At 48.0% G+C, this 11,028-nt stretch overlaps 1 pseudogene; it reads left to right on the top strand.

The window, feature by feature from the left end:
* The first annotated feature begins 1,229 nt into the window (after nt 1–1,229).
* Nucleotides 1,230–10,395, top strand: LOC144612524 (uncharacterized; annotated as a pseudogene).
* Nucleotides 10,396–11,028: the final 633 nt, after the last annotated feature.

Here is an 11,028-nt window from a genome sequence, read left to right as displayed (position 1 = left end):
TGGGCCCACCAAGTCCGCGCCGCCCAGCGATCCCCGCACACTAACACTATTAACACTATCCTACACACACTAGGGACAATTTTTACATTTACCAAGTCAATTAACCTACATACCTGTACGTCTTTGGAGTGTGGGAGGAAACCGAAGATCTCGGAGAAAACCCACGCAGGTCACGGGGAGAATGTACAAACTCCTTACAGTACAGTGCCCGTAGTCAGGATCGAACCTGAGTCTCCGGCGCTGCATTCGCTGTAAAGCAGCAATACCGCTGCGCTACCGTGCCGCCCTTCATCGATGGGCATATGATGTTCAACACTGCAAATGCCTCATCGCCTATTGCAGGCATCCTGTCCAGACTTGAAATGGTGATGGTATTGACAAACACATTTGATCCTTCATCTTGACTGTCACAGTACGATGCATAACCCCCTTGGGACTGTTGCCGTACCTCGTCAACCTGTTTGTATTTGCCACTTGACAATTTAGATGGACGTATATTACCCTTCTTAGACCTGCAACAACTTGCCCAATGCCCTTTCTTGCCACACTTCCTGCATGTGTCGCGATACGCCGGGCATTGCCTGGGCTTATGAAACAAAGCACATTGGCCACAAGGGTTTTGTCTCTCCTTATCTTGCGGCTTTTGCTTCGTTGTCCCTCTTGTCTTGACTGCATCTATATTGCGAGACCTGGGCTTTAAATCTGCAATGCACTGTCTGCCTGCCGCAATGGCCTCATACTGCCTGCCTAATGTAAGCACCTCTGGAATGGTGTATCCTGCAGGCTTCTGTAGACGATCTCGCTGTAGACCTTCATAGGGCATTGACACAATTATCTACTCAATGATTCTTTCATTGAGCTCGGGATCATTGAAGTTACACTGGAGACTCTTTTCTCGACACCGCGTGACAAATTGATCGAGCAATTCTTCCGGTTTCTGGCGATACCGCATCAACTCCAACCTGTGGACTCTGAAATTCACCTTTGTCCTCAGCTGGCCCTCAAAGAATGTCCATAATTCCTCTGGCTTGTTTTGATCCTCTTCACTCAGACCTGACGCATTCAAACGACGGAGTCCTTCTACTCCTAAGGCAAGTTTTATCTTTGTTGCCTGCTTAGACACCGATGTGATTTCTAAGTCTTCCAGGCACAGTTTCATCCTCTGCTTGAACAGGGAGAACTCATTGGCAATGTCCAGCACTTGCCAGTTCATTTCAGGTAACCGAGTCATGTTACTTGCCATTTACAGCATAAACACGGTAACTTGAAATATTAAATTTGGATTCAAATCAAACGTATCACAGGATTGCACACCTCTTGCTATCGGTATTACTATATACAATAACATGCAATCTACTCATATATATATATATATACATAAATATTTATATATATATATATGTGAGTTTTAAATTCAAACACTAATACAATGTTGCCCTTATTTGCCAAATCTTACTACATTGTGTACAATTATCCACTTCCATTATAATATGTAAACTTGCACACAAATGATTAGGCATTAAGTCTTACATACAAATTATTATCATATATATTTTTAGTCCATATCACCCCACTTCGAGAAGCAGTCTTGCTGTGTAACAGCGTAGTGTAGACCGTTGCTCCACCGTGACGATTTGGCCTCGCACTGCTGGGTCCGTACTCGGCTGCTCCAAGCTGCTAAAGCCGCTGTGCGATTGGGTTTCAGCTGTGGTGCACACCCACTGGTGCTCCCGGCCGCTACCGCATATTGTCGGGACGTGCTGCCACTGCCTGCGGCTGTCCCGACTCTCTGGTCGCCGCGTCGTGCCTTGGTGAGTGTTCAGTCTCTCGGTCTTACCGGTCGCCGCGCCTCTGTGTGTGGCCGATGTCTCCCGATCTCCTTTTTTGGATCCGGCGAAAGAAGGAAAAATCAACAGTGCCATGCAGTCTGTCACGCACAAAATCTTCACCCCGCATGTCGAGAATCACTGAACATTTATGGCAAGACTAAGGTCATTCTGCCAACCATGTCCTTGCCACTAGGGAAAACACTACTCAGACTAATGCCACATTCTTACCCTTGACAATACTCCAAGCAGGTCATGGATCTAGTCAAACGCGCTCAATTGTTTTGTGAATTGGCTGGGAGTTTCTGGCTCCTCAACCCCTTCAACTGGGAAATTGTAGATTCCCTCCCACCTTCTAGATGAAAAACCGCATCTCCCCCCAATCTTTTCCAACAATTATTTTAAATCTACTTCTTGTTTCTAACACCTCTGCTGAGGGGAAAAAGATCTTTCACATTTAATCTCCTCATAATTTACCTCATCTCAATTCATTCAATCCTCAATCTGCCCAGTTCCAAAGAGAACATTTACAGTTTATCACATTTTTCCTTACAGCTTAGGTTTTTCATTTCTGGAAACATCCTAATGGATCTTACTTTTTACTTATTTGTCCTCTTCCTTATAAGGTCATAAGAAATAGGAGTAGAATTTGGGTCATTCAGCCTATCGGGTCTACTCTGCCATTCAATCATGGCTGTTAGAAAAAATCTTTTATCATTAGCTTTAACTGTTTTCAACAATATATTAATTAAATGTTTCAGCAAAGGTAACTCTTGATCCTTAACTAATAGCTTCGCTTCCCATTTATAGATAAATTCTTCTGGGCATAGTTATTTTATTTTATCCATTTCAATTTTAACCCATGCTGTTTTTCCACCCTCTTGATAAATGGATGAAATAAAACTCATTTGTGCTGCCAGATAGTAATTTTTAAAATTTGGTAATTGCAGTCCACCTAATTCAAATTTCCATGTTAATTTTTCCATAGACACTCTTGGCATTTTACCTTTCCAAAGAAAATTTCTCACAATTTTATTCAATTCTTGAAATTTTTTATTTGGTAAAGGTATAGGCAGTGTTTGAAATAAATACTGTAACCTCGGAAAAATATTCATCTTAATACAGTTCACTCTCCCTAGCAATGTAATTGGAAGATTCATCCATTTCTTCAAGTCCTCCTCAATTTTTTTAATTAGTGGTTTATAATTTAGTTTATACAGATTATTTAACTTATTATCTACTTTAACCCCTAAGTACTTCATGCCTTCTTTTTGCCATTTAAACTGACTTTCTCTTTTACATCAGAAAGAGGCATTATTTCAGTTTTATCTTTATTAATTTTATATCCTGATACTTTCCCATATTCTTCCAGTCTGAAATATAATTTTCTTAAGGATTCCAATGGTCTAGTAAGACAAAGTAAAACATCATCTGCAAATAAAGTAATTTTGTGATTTTCCTGATTCACTTTAAATCCTTCAATGTCTAAATCTGATCTTATTAGCTCTGCCAGAGGTTCAATGGCCAATACAAATAAAGCCGGTGACAAGGGACACCCTGTCTACTAGATCTTTCCAAATTAAATGATTGAGAAGATTGGCCATTTGTCACCACTTTGGCTTTAGGTTGTTTATAAAGAGCTTTTACCCAGTTAATGAAACCATTTCCTAATCCGTACTTCTCTAATACTTTAAATAAAAAATCCCATTCTAACCTGTCAAACGCCTTTTCAGCATCTAAAGCAACTGCTACGCTCAATTCCTTTCTTTTCTGTGCTAAATGTAAAATACTTATAAATCTTGCTACATTATCAGATATTTTCCTTTTTTTGACAAATCCAGTTTGGTCCTCTTTAACCATCTTCGGTAAATATTCTGCCAATCTCCTTGCCAAAGGTTTAGCAACTATTTTATAATCTGCATTCAACAATGATATTGGTCTATAAGAAGATGCATTTAAAGGGTCTTTCCCTTTTTTAAAAATTACGGTTATAATTGCCAGTGAGAAGGATTCTGGTAATGTAGAAGTTTTTTCCGCTTGATGTATCACTTCCATAAATACTGGTAACAACAAATCTTTAATTTTTTTATAGAACTCAGGCAGGAAACCATCTTCCCCTGGAGATTTATTACTTGGTAAAGAATATAATATTTCCTCCACCTCTCTCAAAGTAAAGGAGGCATTTAGTCCCATCTGCTCCTCATTAGAGATTGTTGGTAATTGTATCTTGGATAAAAAATTATTTATCTTAATTTCATCCTTTTCAGATTCAGAATGGTACAGATTAGTGTAGAATTGCTTAAATACCTCATTGATTTCTCTAGGTTTATAAGTAATAATGTTTTGATCTGTTCTAATTGAATTTATTGTTCTTGATATTTGTTCTTCTTTCAGTTGCCATGCCAATACCTTGTGCGCTCTTTCTCCTAATTCATAATATCTTTGGTTAGTTCGTAATATTAGTTTTTCTGTTCTGTAAGTATGTAAAGTATTATATTGAAATTTTTTATTTGCAAGTTGTGTTTTTTTCGTATCTGAAGAAGTTTTCTGTAAGTCTTTTTCTAATACGGTGATTTCTTTTTCTAATCTTTCAGATTCCTTCCTATAGTCTTTCTTTATCTTAGATGAGTAGCTTATAATTTGGCCTCTCAAATAAGCCTTCATTGCATCCCAAACAATAAATTTATCATCAACTGAATTTAAATTTGTTTCCAAAAATAATTCAATTTGTCCTCGAATAAAATCACAAAAGTCTTGCCTTTTCAATAGTAAAGAGTTGAGTCTCCATCTATAGACTGACTGCTCTTTATCTGGCATCGTAATTTTCATTAATAATGGTGAGTGATCCGATAACAATCTAGCCTTGTAATCTATTTGTATTATTCTACCCCTTAATTGAGCTGAAATCAAAAATAGATCTATTCTAGAATATGTATCATGTCTATTGGAATAGAAGGAGTAGTCTCTTTCCCTGGGATGGCTTTTCCTCCAAACATCTATTAAATTTAAATTTTCCATTAAATTCAAGGTTGTCTTCGCTGCTCTTGTCCTTGTCGTTGTCCTTGGTGATCTATCCATTACTGGATCTAAACAAAAATTGAAATCTCCCCCTATCAATATATTTTCATGTGCTTCCGCCAGATTTAAAAAGGTACACTGCACAAACTTCTCATCATCTATATTTGGTGCATATATATTCATTAAGGTCCACAATTCTGAGAAAATTTGACAATGTACCATTACAAATCTACCTACTGGGTCACTTACAATATTTTGTATCTTAATTGGTAGCGTTTTCCTAAATAGGATAGCAACCCCTCTTGCTTTTGAGTTAAAAGAAGATGCGACCATACTTCCTACCCAATCTCTCTTTAACTTTTGATGCTCTTTTTCCGTTAGATGTGTTTCTTGCAAGAAAGCTATATCTATTTCCAATTTTTTCATCTGTGTTAAAATTCTCTTCCTTTTTATCGGTCCATTTAACCCATTCACATTATAGGTTAAAAAATTTAATGTGTTATCCATTCATTCCTTTTTTGCCGATTTTTACACACTTGTATCTTAGCCCAGTCAATACCGCAGCAAGATTTTGCTCCTTCCCTCCTATTTTATCTTTGTGCATTTAATGATGTTGGAAAGTCTTAGATTCCCACTCTCTCAGATGTTCCTCCCTTTCCCTCAGGCAGCTTCTTCCATGTCCCTCCTCTCGCCCCTCAAACACTTCTTGCACTCAGATCCTCCCCATCTCTTCCCCTTAAGCCCCTCTTCACTCAGATACTGCGCGTCAGTCCTCTTTACTCTCCCACTCAAAGCCTCCTTCCCCTCTCAGCCCAGTCCCATCCTGCCCCTCAGTCCCTCCTCTATTCCGCTCCATTCAGACTCTCTCCTCACTTCCCTTCGGAACCTCCTGACCGATATCCCTCCCAACTCAGTCCCTCCTCCCCTCGGTCCCTCACAGCTCAGTCCCTCCTCCCCCCGGTCCCTCACAACTCAGTCCCTCCTCCCCTCGGTCCCTCACAACTCAGCCCCTCCTCCCCTCGGTCCCTCACAACTCAGCCCCTCCTCCCCTCGGTCCCTCACAACTCAGCCCCTCCTCCCCCCGGTCCCTCACAACTCAGTCCCTCCTCCCCTCGGTCCCTCACAACTCAGTCCCTCCTCCCCCCGGTCCCTCACAACTCAGCCCCTCCTCCCCTCGGTCCCTCACAACTCAGTCCCTCCTCCCCTCGGTCCCTCACAACTCAGTCCCTCCTCCCCTCGGTCCCTCACAACTCAGCCCCTCCTCCCCCCGGTCCCTCACAACTCAGTCCCTCCTCCCCTCGGTCCCTCACAACTCAGTCCCTCCTCCCCCCGGTCCCTCACAACTCAGCCCCTCCTCCCCTCGGTCCCTCACAACTCAGTCCCTCCTCCCCTCGGTCCCTCACAACTCAGCCCCTCCTCCCCCCGGTCCCTCACAACTCAGTCCCTCCTCCCCTCGGTCCCTCACAACTCAGTCCCTCCTCCCCCCGGTCCCTCACAACTCAGCCCCTCCTCCCCTCGGTCCCTCACAACTCAGTCCCTCCTCCCCTCGGTCCCTCACAACTCAGTCCCTCCTCCCCTCGGTCCCTCACAACTCAGCCCCTCCCTCTCTCCCCCGCCCGGCGACCGGACGCCGCCAACCGCCCGCGCACGCGCTCTCTCTCCCGGGCGCGGTGACGGTTGCAAAAGTAGCGCACGCGCAGAGCGGCCCCGCGGCCGGCTGGAGACAGTGCGCCTGCGCACCGCGGCCCCCAACCGTTGCAGCGCGAGGGCAACGATCCCGGCTCCGCGCGCGGGCGGTTGGGGGCGTCCGATCGCTGGGCGGGGGGTGGAGGAGAGAGGAGGGAGGGAGGGACTGAGCTGTGAGGGACCGGGGGAGGAGGGACTGAGTTGTGAGGGACCGAGGGGAGGAGGGACTGAGTTGTGAGGGACCGGGGGAGGAGGGACTGAGTTGTGAGGGACCGAGGGGAGGAGGGACTGAGTTGTGAGGGACCGGGGGAGGAGGGACTGAGTTGTGAGGGACCGGGGGAGGAGGGACTGAGTTGTGAGGGACCGGGGGAGGAGGGACTGAGTTGTGAGGGACCGGGGGAGGAGGGACTGAGTTGTGAGGGACCGAGGGGAGGAGGGACTGAGTTGTGAGGGACCGAGGGGAGGAGGGACTGAGTTGTGAGGGACCGGGGGAGGAGGGACTGAGTTGTGAGGGACCGAGGGGAGGAGGGACTGAGTTGTGAGGGACCGGGGGAGGAGGGACTGAGTTGTGAGGGACCGGGGGAGGAGGGACTGAGTTGAGTTCTGAGGGGAAGTGAGGAGAGTAAATGGAGAGGAAAGGAGGAGGGGCGGGGTAGACTGAGGGGAAGGAATGAGGCTTTGATGGGGAGAGGGGAGGGTCTCAGCCTGAGGGGGAGAGAGAGGGAGGGACTGTGTTGTGAGGGATTTAGAGGAGGCAGGTCAGACCTGTGAGAGGCTGAGGAGAAGTGGGTCTCAGTCGTGAGAATCCGAGTTGTGAGGAGGGTCTCAGTTGTGAGGGGGGTCTGAGTTGTGAGGGGGGTCTGAGTTGTGAGGGGGTCTGAGTTGTGAGGGGGTCTGAGTTGTGAGGAGGGTCTGAGTTGTGAGGAGGGTCTGAGTTGTGAGGAGGGTCTGAGTTGTGAGGGGGGGTCTGAGTTGTGAGGGGGGGTCTGAGTTGTGAGGGGGGGTCTGAGTTGTGAGGGGGTCTGAGTTGTGAGGAGGGTCTGAGTTGTGAGGGGGGTCTGAGTTGTGAGGAGGGTCTGAGTTGTGAGGGGGGGTCTGAGTTGTGAGGAGGGTCTGAGTTGTGAGGAGGGTCTGAGTTGTGAGGGGGGGTCTGAGTTGTGAGGGGGTCTGAGTTGTGACGGGGGTCTGAGTTGAGAGGAGGGTCTGAGTTGTGAGGGCCCGCTGGAAGAGGTTCTAAGTCGTGAGGCAAGGAGGGTCTGAATTGTGAGGGATGAATGAGAAGTGGGTCCGTGTGGGAGGGAGGAGGGTCTGAGTTGAGAAGTTCTGAAGGGAAGTGAATAGAGTAAATGGAGAGGAGTGGAGAAGGGAAGAGTGAGGGGAAGGAAGGGGGCTATGAGGGTAGATAGAAGGTCTGTAGGACAGATTTTCAGTGATGATGGCCTAAGGTAAAGGAAATGAGGATCTGAGTGAGAGAAGATTCCGAGTTTTGAGGAGGGTCCGAGATTTGAGGAGGGTACGTGTTTTGAGGAGGGTCCGAGGTGTGAGGTGGGATTGAGCTGTGAGGATGGACTGAGCTGTGAGGATGGACTGAGCTGTGAGGATGGACTGAGCTGTGAGGTGGGATTCTGTGAAGATGGACTGAGTTGTGATGATGGCCTGCACTGTGAGAATGGACTGAGCTGTGAAGATGGGATGAGCTGTGAGGTGGGACTGAGCTGTGAGGTGGGACAGCTGTGAGGATGGACTGAGTTGTGAGAAAGGTTAGACTTGTGAGGGACCGAGGGGAGGGGGGTCGAAGTTGTGAGGGATTGATGGGAGGAGCGTCTGAGTTGAGATGTTCTTAGGGGAAACAAGGAGCATTCGAATAGGGAGGAGGAGGGGCTGAGAGGCGGGAAGGTATCTGAATGGAAGGAAGAAGGATATGAGGAGGCGAGTGGAGTGCTAACTTTGAGTGAGGAGAGCTGAAGGGGGGGGGAGATTTAAATTTAGGTGCGAGGGTGGTCTGTGATGCTAGGAGGGATGGGAAAGGAGCTGGGGGGGAAGGGAGGAATATCTGGGTGGAGGGGGTGGGGGGGTGGAATCTAAGATTTGCCTTCATTCTGGGTAAGGACAGAAAGTGCTGAATTGAGCTGAGGTATTTAACGGACTGACATGGACAGGAAACCAGAAATGGATCCAGTGGGAGACTGTTAAAGAGGAGGTTCAGGGTAAACAATGTTTCCGAGAAGAAACAGGAGTCGCTTTATTGGTAACAAGGTGTCGAGAGGATGAGAGAACCCAAAGAGAATACAGCATTTTGTGCCGGACACTGAGGACTCAGCGGTGCGGAAAGCCTAAAGGAATGTAAAACATATTTGAGTGAAATTAGAGGGAAGCCCCCCACAGAAAAGCATTCCCTGCTCACTGGCCCTCCCACAGAACAGCATTCCCTGCTCACTGCCCCTCCCACAGAAAAGCATTCCCTGCTCCCTGCCCCTCCCACAAAGAAGCATTGCCTGCTCATTGCTCCGCCCACAGAGCAGCATTCCATGCTCACTGCTCTTCCCACAGAACAGCATTCCCTGCCCCTTTGTCCCGCCCCCCTGACATCAGTCTGAAGAAGGGTCTCGACCCGAAACGTCACCCATTCCTTCTCTCCCGAGATGCTGCCTGACCTGCTGAGTTACTCCAGCATTTTGTGAATAAAAAAATCCCCTGCTCACTGCTCCTCCCAGAGCAGCATTCCCGCCTCATTGCCCCTCCCACAGAGCAGCATTCACTGCTCATAGCCCTTCCCACGGTCCCACCTGTGGAACAGCGCTCCCTCCACACTGCCCCTCCCATGAAGTGGTGCTTTCTCTTCCTTACAGGTGACGGCATCAATGTTGAGGTCACGGGGCCCCATTGCTGAGTTGACGTGCACCCCGCTCCTGCCTGCAGTTGCTGTGATGACATTACAGAAGCAAGGTGTGCAGGCACTCGTCCCTGCTGTTGATACTGGGCCTGCTGGCCCTTCTGTTGGTTGCCCCGTTTCCGGAGGCAGGACGGGGACGAGGCCAATTACTCAGGCTCGGCCCCCTGCTCCCTGGTTTCCTGTCTCACAACCCGTTCAGCCTGCGCTACCCAGCGATGTCCGAAGCAAAGGAAGGCACAGTTTACTGGCAGTATCTTGGCCTCGCCAATCTCATGCCGAACCCCACACCTTCGCTGTATTCCGAGGCTTGTGGCCCGATGGGTAAACTGGGCAGCCACCACACCCGACAGGGTGGCTCCTTGACTTCATCCCAGGCCCGGACATCTGATTCGGGCATGTACATCTGCAAATCGGGTTTATCCAAGCTGTCTGGGTGAGAAAGACGCATCGCTGATTCACGTCTCCCACCGGGAGTTGGGCTCGTCTACGCTGGTGAACAAAAGCCTGAGGTTTTCCCCGGGCTTCATGCTGGGCTCAGGGCGCATCATCCAGCTGCACATCCGCTGGGGAACCTGGCAGGACTGCGACGGGTGCGGGGCGGTGGGAAAAGGGAAAAGGGTGGGCTTCTGTTGCGCCACGTTGCGCGGAGAGGACGAAGAGGATGAGCAGGAGGTGGAAGGAGAAACCTTGCCCTGCAGCCTGATGAAACAGTACTTGGGACAGCCCTTGCCCCGACGCGGCGCTGAGCTTAAGTTTGAGATCTGCCGGCGGGCGTTCGGGATGGAAGGGGCGTTGGAGAGGACGGGCACCGTGGAGATGGCCGAGGATTGGTGATTGGTGGTGGAGACTGCTTTGGACTGGCTGGTGCCTCATTCGCTGTTGCTGGAGTTGGTTCTGCTGAATGTACACGACCATGCCCGTTTGACCTACCCAGGCGCTTGGTGTAGTTCTGGCAACACGACCCTACCTTAATAGGTGACGCTTCGGGTCAAGATCCTTCTTCAGATTTCCTTTTCTATTCCTTTCTTCTAGACATGCGATCGGACCCACGGTAGCGTTATGCCTGGTTGCAGTGGAAAAACACCTGCAATGGCAACACTGAATTCGCTACGCACACAGTAAGCTGCATTGGAAGACCTACACTCCACCTGAGGGACCGAGCTGTGGTAGAACTGACGTATATTTCAAACATTGCATCAGATGCAGCGGGGAGCATTTAAGATTCCAAATTTGGAATGGGAATGGTAGAAGCTCTCTTTAAAAATTCCCGAGGTGGACATAGAAAATAGGTGCAGGAGTAGGCCATTCGGCCCTTCGAGCCTGCACCGCCATTCAATATGATCACGGCTGATCATCTAGCTCAGTAACCTGTACCTTCCTTCTCTCCATACCCCCTGATCCCTTTAGCCACAAGGGCCACATCTAACTCCCTCTTAAATATAGCCAATGAACTGGCCTCAACTACCTTCTGTGGCAGAGAATTCCACAGACTCACCACTCTCTGTGTGAAGAAATGTTTTCTCATCTCGGTCCTAAAAGACTTCCCCCTTATCCTTAAGCTGTGACCCCTGGTTCTGGACTTCCCCAACATCAGGAACAATCTTC

This window comes from Rhinoraja longicauda, unplaced genomic scaffold, assembly GCF_053455715.1.
Source record: "Rhinoraja longicauda isolate Sanriku21f unplaced genomic scaffold, sRhiLon1.1 Scf000058, whole genome shotgun sequence".
Taxonomy (NCBI): domain Eukaryota; kingdom Metazoa; phylum Chordata; class Chondrichthyes; order Rajiformes; family Arhynchobatidae; genus Rhinoraja; species Rhinoraja longicauda.
The sequence above is the reverse complement of the archived record's forward strand: the minus strand, read 5'-3'. Positions and strand labels throughout refer to the sequence as shown.